The sequence below is a fragment of the Lepus europaeus genome, chromosome 11 (assembly GCF_033115175.1).
Source record: "Lepus europaeus isolate LE1 chromosome 11, mLepTim1.pri, whole genome shotgun sequence".
Lineage (NCBI taxonomy): Eukaryota > Metazoa > Chordata > Mammalia > Lagomorpha > Leporidae > Lepus > Lepus europaeus.
In genome coordinates this window covers 27,852,820-27,867,498 of record NC_084837.1, presented here as the reverse complement: position 1 = coordinate 27,867,498, position 14,679 = coordinate 27,852,820, and positions in this window count along the sequence as shown.

Here is a 14,679-nt window from a genome sequence, read left to right as displayed (position 1 = left end):
CATGCCTCAAATCTCCCCAACTACCACCTGATACTGTCATCATAAAAGAGGGCAAACATGAACGTGAAGCAAAGGAAGGCCCTTCCTGATGAGGAACTGTCACATTTAAATACAAAAGGTCATCGTTAAAATTTAGAATGTCTATTGACCACAGGTTAGCACATAATATTTAACTTGATATTACAGAAAATCATCTGTTTTAGAGATTTTATAATATACTATGGATATGGTATGTGAAGGCTTTGGAGAGGAAAGAAGAAAGTCTAGCACTTTCAAACAGGGATAAAGTGTGCAGATTCTTAGGAGCTTCCAGTCTGTCACATCACACTATCAACTGCTTATGTCTAAATTAAAGGAATAGTCTCACTTTGCTGCAGGTGGGTACAAAGACACTTTATATCTGGGACACATTTCTGAGCTTATGATTCTGTATATGCCTGGCTCTGTGCTAGAATCTTTGAATATAAACCTCTTTGGGGGAAAAGAGCCTTTTTTTGGTTCTGAAAGTTTTCTCTTGTTGTCTTCATTGCCCTTTAAAGAAATTCAGTGATGATACAAATGACTGGAGGCCTTAGTGTTGAGTGATTCTGTGATGATAGCTTGAAAACTTCAGAAAGTGTTTCAGGGCTGATAAGTACCAGGGAGAGTACCAGCAACACTGTTATGGATAGTTTACAGCTGACCAAGTCTCCAAATTTTAAGCAGTTTGGACTGAAAATATACTGTGTGATAATTTTTGTAGAAAGAATGAATTCTTATATTACCTGGGAAGAAACAGCATCCACAAAAAACAAATAATTATTTTTTAGCAAACAATCATTTAAAATGATAGCAAGAGGCATTCTTTATTTTTTGGCTTGATATCGATCTAAATATGGAAATTGACACTTGGCTTATGGGCAATATACTCGAAGTTAGAACTGCATGAAAAATGTTCACATCATCTGTGAAATTATTTTTACTGCAAATTTTTTGCCAAGGGGCTTTCTGTTAATTTAGTCACACATAAAAATAGTTTTTGTGTAAGAACAACTTTCCATATTTGGTATTCTACAATTATAACTTATTTTCCCCCAAATGAATATAATCTTATATGTGAACAAGAGAAAAAAATAAATCAATGTAATTATTACAATTAATACACATTTGATTTAAGATCTTTGGACAATGAGGCAGACTTGGATTATTTGGGTGGGCTTCACACTATCATTATATATGCACATATATGCATATGTATGATCATACACACAACTAATTCAAGAATTTTAACAAAAACCTCTAATAACTACTGTTCCCTTGAGAGGCCTTTAGCTTTACTGTCATGATAAGATCACTCAAGCCGCTCCAAGCATCCCATCTTTCCACATCAGTCTTCAAAGTAGTCAGAAAGAAAGGGCATCGATTACTTATAAGTAACTGTGTCTCTATTGGATCAAAAGGATTTTTTTTTGCAAGGTGAACAGTGAAGATAATCATTTTAGGGAGGATCACCCCATGGTCCACACCTGCAAGTAAAATGGCCTATAGATTAAATGCCTTCTTATAAGTCCAAAGTTAGCTTGTTTACTTGCAAGTTATGTCTCCTTTTCTTTCTTTAAGGATTTACTTACTTATTTGACAGAGTTACAAATAGAGGGAGCACTTCCATCCACTAGTTCACTCCCTAGATGGCCACATGGCTGGGGCTGGGCCAGGGGCTTAATCCAGGTCTCCCATACAGATGTCAGGAGCCCAAACAACTTGAATATTCTTGGCTGCTTTTCCCAGGCCATTAGCAGGGAGCTGGATCAGAAGCACACCAGCCAGAAATCAAACCAGCACCCATATGGATTGCTGGCATTGCAGTCAGTAGCTTTATCTGCTATAACACAATGCCAGCCACAAGCTATATCTTCTTTAAAAACAGGATGTAGAATAAAGCATTTAACCTTATGTTTGTTCCGATTCCTTTAAAATTTATTTTAGTATATGCTAATTTTGTACATTCTGAATATTTTAACTAACATTTTTATTCAACTGGTATACATCTATTAGACCTGAATATTAGTGATTGACAGTAAGTATGTTAGTTCCAAGTCCATGTTCTAGACTTTAAAGAACTAAGTTACATGTGAGCATACGATCTGGGGAAAACTGCTTTATTTCATTTGTAAAATGTGGATAATGGTAATAATGTTTGTATGTGAGTATGTTGGTATATTGAGCAGCAAATACACATTTCAGAAGGGCTGGTGATAATGAAGAGGGAGAAAAAGACAATGATTTGATCTCATATCTCTTGCTCTGAACTGAAAGCTAAACATGTGCCAAATGAGCCCGCTATGTAATCGTATAGTACTATGGGTAAATTGAATTTTGAAGTTTAATTTACAAACTCCTGCTTTTCTCTGTCATTTATTAAATATTTGCTTTTTTTCTAGGTCCTGTGCAAAGATCTTTACTTACCACACTTGTTAAGTCCCTAATATCCCTAATTATTACTCATTTTATTGAAGAAGCAGGTTCAGCATGGTTAAACAGTCGTCTAAATCACAGCTGGGGACTGGCAGGACAGCAATGCAGTCACAGGTCTGGAGTCACAGGTCTTCTGATTCTAACGACTGCAACATTTTGCATCTCTTTTACAATGCTTTTATGAGTTTTTTTAAAATAAAAATCACTATCTCATTAAGCTCTAAACCATGGTTTTAGGTATTCTAGAACTCTTTTCATTTCTTCCCTTTTCTCTTGCATTTCTTTTTTTTTTTTTTTTGCATCCTTCACGTTGTCACCCAGAATTACTTACCTAACACATCCTGATAATTTTATAAGAAGCACAGTAGCATGACGACTGGCTTCCTTATAAACACTGGCCTTGGCACAACTGACTCTTTTTCCTGTTAAAATGTATTGTTTTATTGACTTTCTTCTGTTAGACCACTTGAAGTATATGCATACTTGTTGACTAAACAGATAATAACAAAATTTACACATAAGTTGGTACTTGTCTGACTTACTGTCATCTTAAATTTTAAGCAGATGATATAAACGTTCACATAGAATGTGAGTTTATTAGAAGACAGTGTTTGAAAATGTGATTCAATTAAAACTAGGTTCCTAGATTGGGCTCTAATTCAATCTGATTGGTGATCTTTCAAGAAGAGCAAATTTGGACACACAGAAAAACAGCAGGTATCCAGGCACACACAGGAAAGACCCTGGGAGGACACTGTAGGATCATGATCATCTGCAAGTCAGGGATGAGTGACCTAAGGGGAAACCAATTCCATAACACCTTGAACTTGAACTTCTAGCCTCCAGAACACAGAAAATACATTTCCTCTAATCCATTCAGAAAGTGGCATTTCATCATAGCAGCCAAACTCATGAAACACTTCATTTACTAAGCAAACGTATACTACAAATAACCTGCTCTGTTTCAGATGTGTTCCCAGGGCCTTGAAATGGAATACTGAATAAAGAAGAACATTTAAGAAGTCATGAAATGCATGTGTAGTGTTAGTCCCCTGGGGCAGATCAAAGGGCTGTACAGAGAGCTTGAGAGCTTATCACCCTCATTACTGTTGTTGCTGGTGAGGATGATCAGAATTAGGATCATGACAACATACCATGAAAATCAACAACAGAGTCTTGTGAATGTTTGAGGAGAACAAATATTGGGACAATGAAATTGTACATATAAGATCTCGGACCCTGTTATTTGATATTGTTGATTCCTTTGCAACTACCTGTGCCTTGTATCAGCTGAGCTCTAGTGCAGTGGGGTAATTCAATGTTAAGCATGGGTTATGGAAATGGGTAACATCAATCTCTCCCTCATTCCCCTGAGGCCTAGTTCATGTATATCTTCTGATCTACATGGAAGTTGAAATGCCTCATAGGAGAATGTGACATTTTAGACTTCTTGCATGAAAAAATTGAGACCTGGGGATGGAGTTGGCTAGCAGATTTTTAGCTTCCAGAGTTCTACCTACAAACTTGTGGAGAGCAGCCTGATGAGACAATTTTAAAAACAGAGCTTGAGTTTCCTGGTACGATGAGGCAGGCTTGACCTAGACTTTCCAGAAGCAGGTGTACTTTTGAGAATAAGAGCTGTGCTAAATGCTGAAAGACCTATGTCCTTAAACCGCATATGAATATGGGTAGCAGAATAAAATAACAAAGGCATTCACTATTCTCTTCACAGGTGGAGATAGCACTACTGTTTGGGTCAAGGCAGCAAAAGTGCAAGCATCAGCCTGGGTAGTGCTCTGAAAGGAAAGTTACTAATTCACTTAAGCAATTGCCTATCAGATTGTTAGAGTGCTCTAAATAGTCTGCAGGGAACAACCTCTGAGTGGAGCTGGCCTTGGTACTACTGATTCTTAGGTTCACTGAACATACAGTAAGATTCTGTGCAGAATCTAGATGGAGAATATTTCTTAGAAGAGGTTAAAGTTTTGAATTCTGGGGGCGAGCATTTAGCTTAGCACATAAGACACCTACCTCCAATATGAAAGTCCCTGGGTTCAATCCCTGGCTCTAGTCCCCCACAATGCTCTCTGTTAATACAGATCCTAGAAAGTAGCAGGTGATGGCTAAAGTAATTGTGTTCCTGCCTCCGGCACAGGACACCAGAATTTTCTAAGTTCCCAGTGCTTTAATTCTGACCAGAGGCCGTTCAGTGGAAGGGGCTTCTCTCTCTCTACCTCTCAAAAATATTTTTGCAGATATAATGGTACAAAATTTGGGACCAATAATTTGAGAAACCTAGAGCAAGGTGATCGAGTTGATTATTGAGTATCCTTATTGGAAATCTTCATGTTTTGTGAAGCTTAAAGTCAAAACATAATTTTCATGTTATGTATTGACCACTGATATTTAGAGTCTCTCAAAAATTACTTTAGTGCCTGATTTTTTCAAAGTCTATGCATCACAGGTGTTATTTGTCAAAGATGCTGTAATTCAGGACAAAAAAATGTTTTTATTAGATAATTGCCTAATTTCTATTCATTTCAGGGAAAGAAAAAATACTATGTAAACATTATTCTTAGTTCTTTTACTGAATTTATGAATGACTTAATATTGCTTAATTACTTTTCACAGTTGTACAAACAAAAACAAGTATAGAACAATCATGAACATAACAAGTTATGACAGTTGCATTACTGATCAAGTCCAGTGACATAAAATCTATACAATAAAGCAGTATTATATATTTATAAATATACACAGCAGTGTTTGATTTACCGCAATTTGTAAGAATAACTTTATGGAACTATTTTTTGCTTTGAGGTGCATTTTCTTCCTGAATGAAACTTCTTGTTTCCCTCCTATTTGTCTTTCTCATTTTTTAATCTCTTATGTTGTGTAAATTGAATAGCACAAAAGAGGGCATTTTTAGATTACCATTTGCTGCTTAAATAAAGAGTTCAAGTTGGCCGAGGTTTATGGACCTCTTGTGATTGTCAAGTATCTAATTCCAGCTGTAACATGCTATCAGTCTGTTCCAGAAAGGAAGTTAAACGGGCCAGTTACCTTTCACTTCTGCCAATTCACATAAACATAAACGTCACCTTTTACATTTTTAGCTTACTCCATTTGTCTAAATCAAATCAAACAACCTTACAGTCATGTTTCCCCTCATTCTTTGTTTCATGAAATTCTGAATATTCACCAGCAGTTATTTCTTTACTCACTCAAAACACATCTAGTTACATTCAAGCAAAGTTGCTCATTTTAAGATATTGAAATGATATTTTATAGAGATTCACTTAGGAATATTGCAATTGTAGTGGATAGTTAAATAACAGACTAAAATGGGATCATATTTAAATGTGTAAAATAAAAAAAAAACTAGCAAGCAATTCTCTGTTGATACACATTATTAACTAGGATAGACATTAACCTTCACATTTCTAATAATGGAAAAGAACATGTGACTAAAATTATTTGGGGGAAACTTTCACAGAGAATAAACATATAGTACTGTTATTAAAATTATATAATACATTTAGTTTTGTCATGGCTTAAATTTCAGCATTCATTGATCCTATTCATTTTAAATAGGATTAACTTTAGAAGAGCTTAACTAGGAAAGTAAGATTATAGTCATAAATCACAGACCAGATTTGCTGTTCTTTTAGATATTTGGATAGACAATAAAATGTGAACTCTCTGTAAAGAAGTATAACATGTAACTTCTCTACTGCTTAAATAGATCATTTTCTTATCTATAAAAAGCTACCCATTGAGGTTCTGTTCCTGGTATAGGACACTTAGATATTTAGGTACAGTGTTTGCTGTATATGCATTGTGTTAGAATTTTAGAAAAAGCTTCAGACTGTACTTTTTCAAAGGCTCCTACTGATGAACTTGATTTTGACCACTGAGATCAACAATTGATAAACAATAAAGTTCTTGTTTTTTTTTTCCTCAAGGAAACCTTTTATTTAAGGAATATAAAATTCATGCATTTCATAACTTTAGGAATATAGTGATTCTTTCCACCATACCCACCTTCCCACCCACATTCTCATCCCAGTCCCATTCTCCACTAAGAGCCATTTTCGATTAACATTATACACAGAAGACCAACTCTTTACTAAGCAAAGTGTTCAACAATTTGCACAGAAAAAAAAAAAAAAAACCCCAAACTAAAACCCAACCAAACCAAAACAAAAAACTGTTCCTCAATAGTTGAGACAAAGGCTACTCAAATCATTGCATCTTGAAGTTAATTTCCATTTTTTTTTTTTTAGAAACTTGATTAACTTTAAAGAAGCACCGAAGAAATTCCAATGCAAATCTTTGAGGACAGAGGTCCTATATGGGAAGTTAGTGCACAGTGACTCTGTTGTTAATTTAACAATTAAAACTCTTACATATGATGTCAGCAACATGAGCTGCCTAGGCTATGGGAGCCTTTTGAATCCACAAACAAGGCCATAAGCAAAGTAACAGTTTTCTCCTCCCTTCAGAGAAAAGTATCTTCCTTTTTGATGACCACCTCTTTCCACTGGGGTCTCACCCATCTTCATGTAGGACATTTTTTGTCACAGTGTCTTGGCTTTCCATGCCTGAAATGCTCTCATGGGTTTTTCAGCCAGAACAGAATGCCTTAAGCACTAATTCTGAGGTCAAAGTGCTACTTAAAGTAATCGTCATTCTATGAGTTTGCTGTGTGGACTGCTTCCCATGTTGGAACATTAATTCCTTTTTTAATTCTATCTATTAAACAATAAAGTTCAATGTAAATAATTTACCTTTAAGAATTATAATATTTAATGTAATTAAAAGATATCAAAAGTGCAAAGTCATGGCATCCTAATTCCTTGGTGTATTTCCTTTCATCTTAGGGAAAGGAGCATTCAATTTTATTTTTATGAATCACTTAAGCACAAATAAATAGTTTAATATTCTTTGTTACTAGATGATTTCTATCAACTAAAAGCTAGAAATTAACAGCATCTACTTAATCATGCTTTCAATTTTATCCTTTCTTAGTTTGATACTAAGTTTGTTGTTAGTCATTAGCTACATCACTTTGCCTTAATGTTTATTTAGATATTTCATTCTCTTTCTATGGTTTTGAATCACAGGCAAGACTAATGGATTTTTGTGAGATAGTAAGATGCAAATATATAGTTATGGATGAACTTCCAAGATGGTGGAGCAGGGAGAGAACTTAGTGTTCTAGTTTAGGAGAAGATAGTTAAAAAACAATGGAGAGTGTAATCTCAGGGAAGAGTTAGGAATAAAATGGCAGAGGAAACTCTAAGTGAATTAGAAGGACACAGTGGACCTATGTGTAGGGCATGGACACTCACAACTCAGGACCTCACAGCTGAGAGCTTCTGCATCAGCATTGGAGAATGAAATGAGACCAGATTGCAGCAGCACAGGCCACTGATGATAAAGCTGCAGGAAGAGCCTAGAGGGAACCTGGCTTGGAGCTATGTGGGGGATAGTGTACCTGCCAAACTAGAGGAGAAAAAAAAAGAGGAGGGACATGTTTCTCTCTCCCTGATCACCCTACAACAAGCTGATAGAGGTGGGTGCCATTTTGGACATATGTTAATAGCTACTCCAGCTTGTGTCTGAACCCAGTAACTAGCTGAGTAGAGATTCCTGACTTTGGTGGGGAGAACTATCAGGGGGCTGGGTGATCGTGACTGTGGTAGGTTTGTGTTCTGGGACTGTGAAAAAAACTGAGGCTATGTGGGAGGGCTCATATGTGGCTGGGACTTTGGGCAGTCACTGTGGGAGACTCCACACATTCTGGGCTCCCTGGTTACCTGGTGAGGAATATTGCTGGGGAATATGAGCTTACACTGAGGACTGCACAGATCCTTTGTGTGGCCCTTGTTGCAGAGCAGAGGAATATTATACCCACTAGGGCTAGCACTCAGGCACTGCTCTCCTTTTAGGAGAGGAGCTGAGCTGAGTAGATTAAACCTCCCCTTTGATAAAACAGAAAAGAGGAGTTCTACCATGCCAAATGTGGATGTGTCACTTTAGAGATGGCCTTCACCCTGGAGAGCTAAACAGAGCTCCCTGGCCACACCCACTACAAGCCTCTAGATATTCACTGAAAGCAGATACTCCACTAGTCTACAGAGGTCTAATACAAAGATAAAAACCATCATAGTGAAAAAACAAACAAGAAACCAATGAGTATCTCCACAAATGCTGAATAACAAATGCACCAATTTAAGAAACTAGACTAAAGAAGACAATGTGATGCCCCCCAAAGAACACAGCACTTCAATACTAGACTATAAATATCATGAGACTGAAGAAATGCCAGAAATGGAATTCAAAAAACTGATAAGATTACATAGAAGTAATTAGAAATAAATGCACGAATTACTGAAATCCACACAGAACATGAAAGAAAATGTCTCCCATGAAACTGAGACCTTAAAGAGAAATCAAAAGGAAATGAAGAATTCAATAAAACAAATAAAAAATGCAGGAGAAACCTTAACAAAAGAATTGGTGAAGCAGAAGAAAGAATATCTGACTAAGAACACAAGGCACAGGACCAAAAACAAGAAGAGGAAATTAGAAAACTAAAAAATACGGTTGGTAATCTACAGGATACTATCAAATGACCCAATATACAGGTACTAGGAGTTCCTGAGGGCATGGAAAGAGAGAAACGATTAAAATACCTTTTTAATGAAATAGTCACAGAAAACTTTCTAATTTGAAGAAAGTGACATCCAAGTACAGGAAGCACATAGAACCCCTAATAGACATGATCAGAAAAGATCTGCACCATGACACATTGTAATAAAGCTCACCACAGTAAAACATAAAGAAAAAATTCTAAAATGTGCAAGAGAGAAATGCCAGATTACTTTCAGAAGATCTCCAATTAGACTCACAGTAGAGTTCTCATCAGAAATCCTACAGGCTAGGAGAGAATGGTGAGATATAGTCAAAGTCTTAAGATAAAAGAACTGTCAACCCAGAATACTATACTCTGAAAAGCTCTCATTTATGAACAAAGAACTTCAATGACAAATAGAAATTAAAAGAATTTGTCACTACCCATCCATGCTTACAAAAAATGCTTAAGTATACGCTACACAAAGAAACACAAAAACATGGTCATCACAATGAAAAGAAAGTGAAGGAAATCTCCCAGTAAAAGTAAAAAGCAAACCCAAAGTAAAAAAATTGGAATATTTATGGAAAAATGTCAGAGTCTTTACTTATCAATAGTCACCTTGAATGTAAATGGCCTCAACTCTCTAGTTAAAAGACACAGACTAGCTGAATAAATTAAAAAACAAAACCCATCTATTTGCTCCCTACAAGAAACACATCTCACCAACAAAGCTGCACACAGACTGAAAGTGAAAGGATGGAAAAAGTCATTCCATGCCAATAGAAACCAAATAGAGCTAGTATAGCCTTCCTAATATAAGGCAAAATAGACTTTAAAACAAAAAATGTTAAAAGAGACAAATATGGGCACTATGTAATGATTAAGGGATCAATTCAACAGGAATATATAGCTATTATAAACATATATGCACCTAATTGCAGGGCACCGGACTATTTAAAATAAATGGTAAGGGATCTAAAGGGACACATAGACTCAAATACAACAGTAATGGGGCAATTTCAGTACCCTACATTCAGCAATGGACAAATCAACCAGAAAGAAAATTAGCAAGGAAACAAGAGAGTTAATAGACACTACAGACCAAATGGACCTAACAGCCATCTACAGAACTTTTCATCTTAGAGTTACAGAATATACATTCTTCTCTCCACTGCATGTAACTGTCTCTAGGATTGACCACATATTAGGCCTTAGAAAATTCAAAAAAATTGAAATGATATTATGCATATTCTCGGACCACAATGGAATGAAGCTGGAAAACACCAACTCAGGAACCCATAGAACATATGCAAACACATGAACACTGAACAACATGTTCCTGAATGAACTGTGCATCATAGAAGAAATCAGAGAGAAATCAAAAAATTTCTGGAAACAAATAAAGATGACAATACAACATATCAAAACTTATGGGATACAGCAAAAGCAGTGTCAAGAGTAACTGGTGCCTACATCAAGAAATTGGAAAGGCACCAAATAAATGAGCTATTAATGTATCTAAAGCATACGGGAAAACAACTTTAAACAAAACCCAAAACTAGTAGGGGAAAAGAAATATTTAAAATTAGAGAGGATATCAAGAAAATTAGAATAAAAAATACAAAAGATCAGCAAAACAAAGAACAGTTTTTTTTTGGAAAAAATAAATAAAATTGACACATCACTTGGCCCAACTAACCAAAAAAAGGAGAGAGAAGACCTAAATCAATAAAATTAGAGCTGAAAAAGGAAATGTAACAACAGATACCACAGAAATAAAAAAGACTCATCTGTAATTACTACAAAGAGCTGTATGCAAACAACCTAGGAAACCTAGAAGAAATGGATAGATTCCTGGACACATGCAACCTACTTCAGTTAAGCCATGAAGACATAGAAAATCTAAACAGACCCATTACCAAGATGGAAACTGAATCAATAATAAAGAACCTCCCAGAAAAGAAAGCTCAGGATCAGATGACTTCACTGCTCAATTCTACCAGACATTAAAGAAGAACTAATTCCAATTATTTTCAAGATATCCAAAACAATTGAAAGGAATCCAAAATTCTTTCTATGAAGTCAGAATCACCTGAATTCCTAAAGCTGAAAAAGATGCAACAAGACAGAGAACTACAGACTAATTTCCCTGATGAGCATAGATGCAAAATCCTCAACAAAATTCTAGCCAATCTAATCCAACAACACATCAGAAAAATCATCCACCCAGACCAAACTGGATCCTTGCCTGATATACAGGGATGGTTTGACATTTGCAAATCAAACAATGTGATACATAGCATTGAGCAAAAACTAAAGAGCAAAAACCATATGATTATTTCAATAGACATAGAAAAAGCATTTGATAAAATAAAACTCTTTCATAATGAAAACTCTAAGCAAAATGGGTATAAAAGGAATATTAACTCAATACAATCATGGCAATTTTTGACAAACCCATGGCCAGCATCCTATTGAAAGTAGAAAAGTTGGAGCATTCCCACTGATATCCAGTAACATAAAAGAATTCCCACTCTCACCATTATTCTTCAATATAGTCTTGGAACTTTTAGCCAGAGCCATTAGGTATGAAAAAAAAAGGGATACAAATTGGAAAGGAGGAAGTCAAAATATCCCCATTTGCAGATGACATGATTCTATATATAGGAGATCCTAAAGACTCCACCATGAGATTATTGGAACTCATATAAGAGTTTGGTAAGGTAGCAAGATGTAAAACCAATACACAAAAACAGCAGCCTTTGTATACATAGACAATGTCAAGGCTGAGAACAAACTTCTAAGATCAATCCCATTCACAATAGCTATAAAAAAATCAAATACCTTGGGATAAATTTAACCAAGGATGTCAAAGTCCTCTATGATAAGAATTAGAAAACATTGGAGAAAGAAATAGAAGAATATACAAAAAATAGAAAAATCTTCCATGTTCATGGATTAGAAGAATCAGTATCATCAAAATGTCCATTCTTCCAAAAGCAATTTACAGATTCTATGCGATACCAATCAAAATACCAAGGACATTCTCCTCAGATATAGAAAAAGTGATGCTGAAATTCATATGGAAACACAGGTGATCACGAATAGCTAAAGCAATCTTATATAACAAAAACAAAGCTGGGGGCATTATAATACCAGATTTCAAGAGAATAAAAAGCAGTTATAATCAAAACAACCTGGTACTGGTAAAAAACAGATGGATAGAACAATGGAACTGAATAGGAATGCCAGAAATCAATCCAAGTAACTACAACTAACTTATATTTGACCAGCTCCTAGAACAAGGACAGTCTATTCCACAAATGTTACATTCAAATTATTGGAAAACACTGGGGAAACCTTGTAAGACATTGGCACAGGCAAAGAATTCTTGGAAAAGAACAAAGAGGCACATGCAATCAAAGTCAAAAGTGACAAGTAAGATTACATCAAATTGAAATGCTTCTGTACTGCAAAAGAAACAGTTAGGAAAGTGAAGAGAAAAGTGACAGGATGGGATAAATTATTTGCAAAGTATGCAATTGATAAAGGATTAATAAGCAAAATATACAAAGAGATCAAGAAACTCCACAACAGCAAAATAAACAACCCAGTGAACAAATGGGCAAAGGACTTAAACAAATATTTTTCAAAAAAGGAAATCCAAATGGCCAACAGACACATAAATAAATGTTCAGGATGACTAGCTGTCAGGGAAATGAAAATCAAAACCTCAATGAGGTTTCACATCAACCTACTTAGAATGGCTTTAATATAAAAATCAACAAAAAACAAATGCTACTTACAATGTGGAGAAAAGGTACCCTGATCCAACGCTGGTAGGAATATATACTGGTGCAGCCTCTGTGGAAGACAGTATGGTGATACCTTAGAAATATGAATATTGAACTATCATATGACCCAGCCATCCCACTCTTGGGAATTTATCCAAGGGAAATAAAATCAGTAAATTAAAGAGTTATGTGCATCCCCATTAGGAATCCACAATTCCTAAGATATGGAATCAACATAAATGTCTGCCAACTGAAGACTGGATAAGAAATTATGGAATACATACTCTATGGAATACTACACAGCAGTTAAAAAAAGGAATTGGGTCATTTGCAACAAAATGCATGAATCTGGAAAACATCCTACTTAGTGAAATAAGTCCCAAAAGGACAAATGAAATATGTTCTCTCTGATCTGTGAGAATAGAGCACCTGAAACGAAATTTGTATAAGCTAAACTGACACTTTGAAAAGGGATGACTTGAGTGGACTTGAATTGACTGTTAAGAAACATTTTTTTTTCATAATATTTGTTGACTCTTTAATTAACATAGCGTTAATCATATGTGTATAAAGTCAATTGAGGATGGATCACAGTAAAAAATAAGAGTGGAAATAAGAGAGGGAGGAGGAAGTTTGTAACTGTAAAACTGTATAATTCTGCACACATTTCTATAGACTTAATTCTAAGGGTATGGTTTAAAATTTGCTATGGGACCTCAAATCCCATGAAGCTGGGTGGTAAAAACGCCATCTTAAGTGTTAAAGTGATTATATTAAGTGTTAAAATGAACATGTAGATAGGATTAAATGTTAAAGAGATCATATAAATAGGATCAAGTGTCTGGCAATAATATTTGATAGAATTAAAAAGGAGAGAGTATTCTAACATAGGAAGCAGCCTACATAGCAGACTGATAGAATGACAACCACTTTAAGTAGCACTCTCACCTCAAAATAAGCCCTTAATGCATCCTGATCTGCTTAAAAGCCCATGAGAGCATCTCAGGCAAGCAAAGCCAAGACACTAGAGCAAAAACAATTCTACATGAAGGATCTCTGTGAGACCCCAGTGGAAGGAAGTGGCCATCGAAGAAGGATGTACTTTTCTCTGGAGGATAGAACTTTCACCTTACTTGTGGCCTTGTTTAAATACTGATGGAGATTGTGGATTTGGACTTCCATAACTGTGGCAGCTCATGGCAAGCGCCTCAGGTGGTCACTGATGTCATACATAACAGTGTTAATTGTTAATCTAACAATAGGAGTCACTGTGCACTAACTTCCCATGCAGGACCTTGTCATTAATGAGTTGTATTATGGGAGCTAAATGTAAAACCTGTTCTCAGTTTGTGTGTGTGTGTATGTGTGCATGTGTGCAAATTGTTGAAACCTTTACTTAGTATGGAGTTGTTCTTCTGTGTACAAAGTTGATTGAAAATGAATCTTAATGGAGAATGGAACTGGGAAGCAAAGAGGGAAGAGGAGGAGAGGAGAGAGTTGGGGATGTGAGTGTGGGTGGGAGGGCAGGTATGGTGGGAATAATAACTATATTTCTAAAGTTGTACTTTTGAAATTTGTATTCATTAAATAAAAAGTTATCTTAGGGAAAAATAAAATAAATAAATAAATAGTTCTATGCAGCCAGGATACTTTGGTGCCACTCAGACAAAATACTTGTACAAAGAATTTCAGATCCACAATTCATAAAGATCTTCTTGAATAAGAATGGCTCTGAGAGACACAATGACCTACCCTTTATATTATGAACCTGAGAGATACTAAACAAAG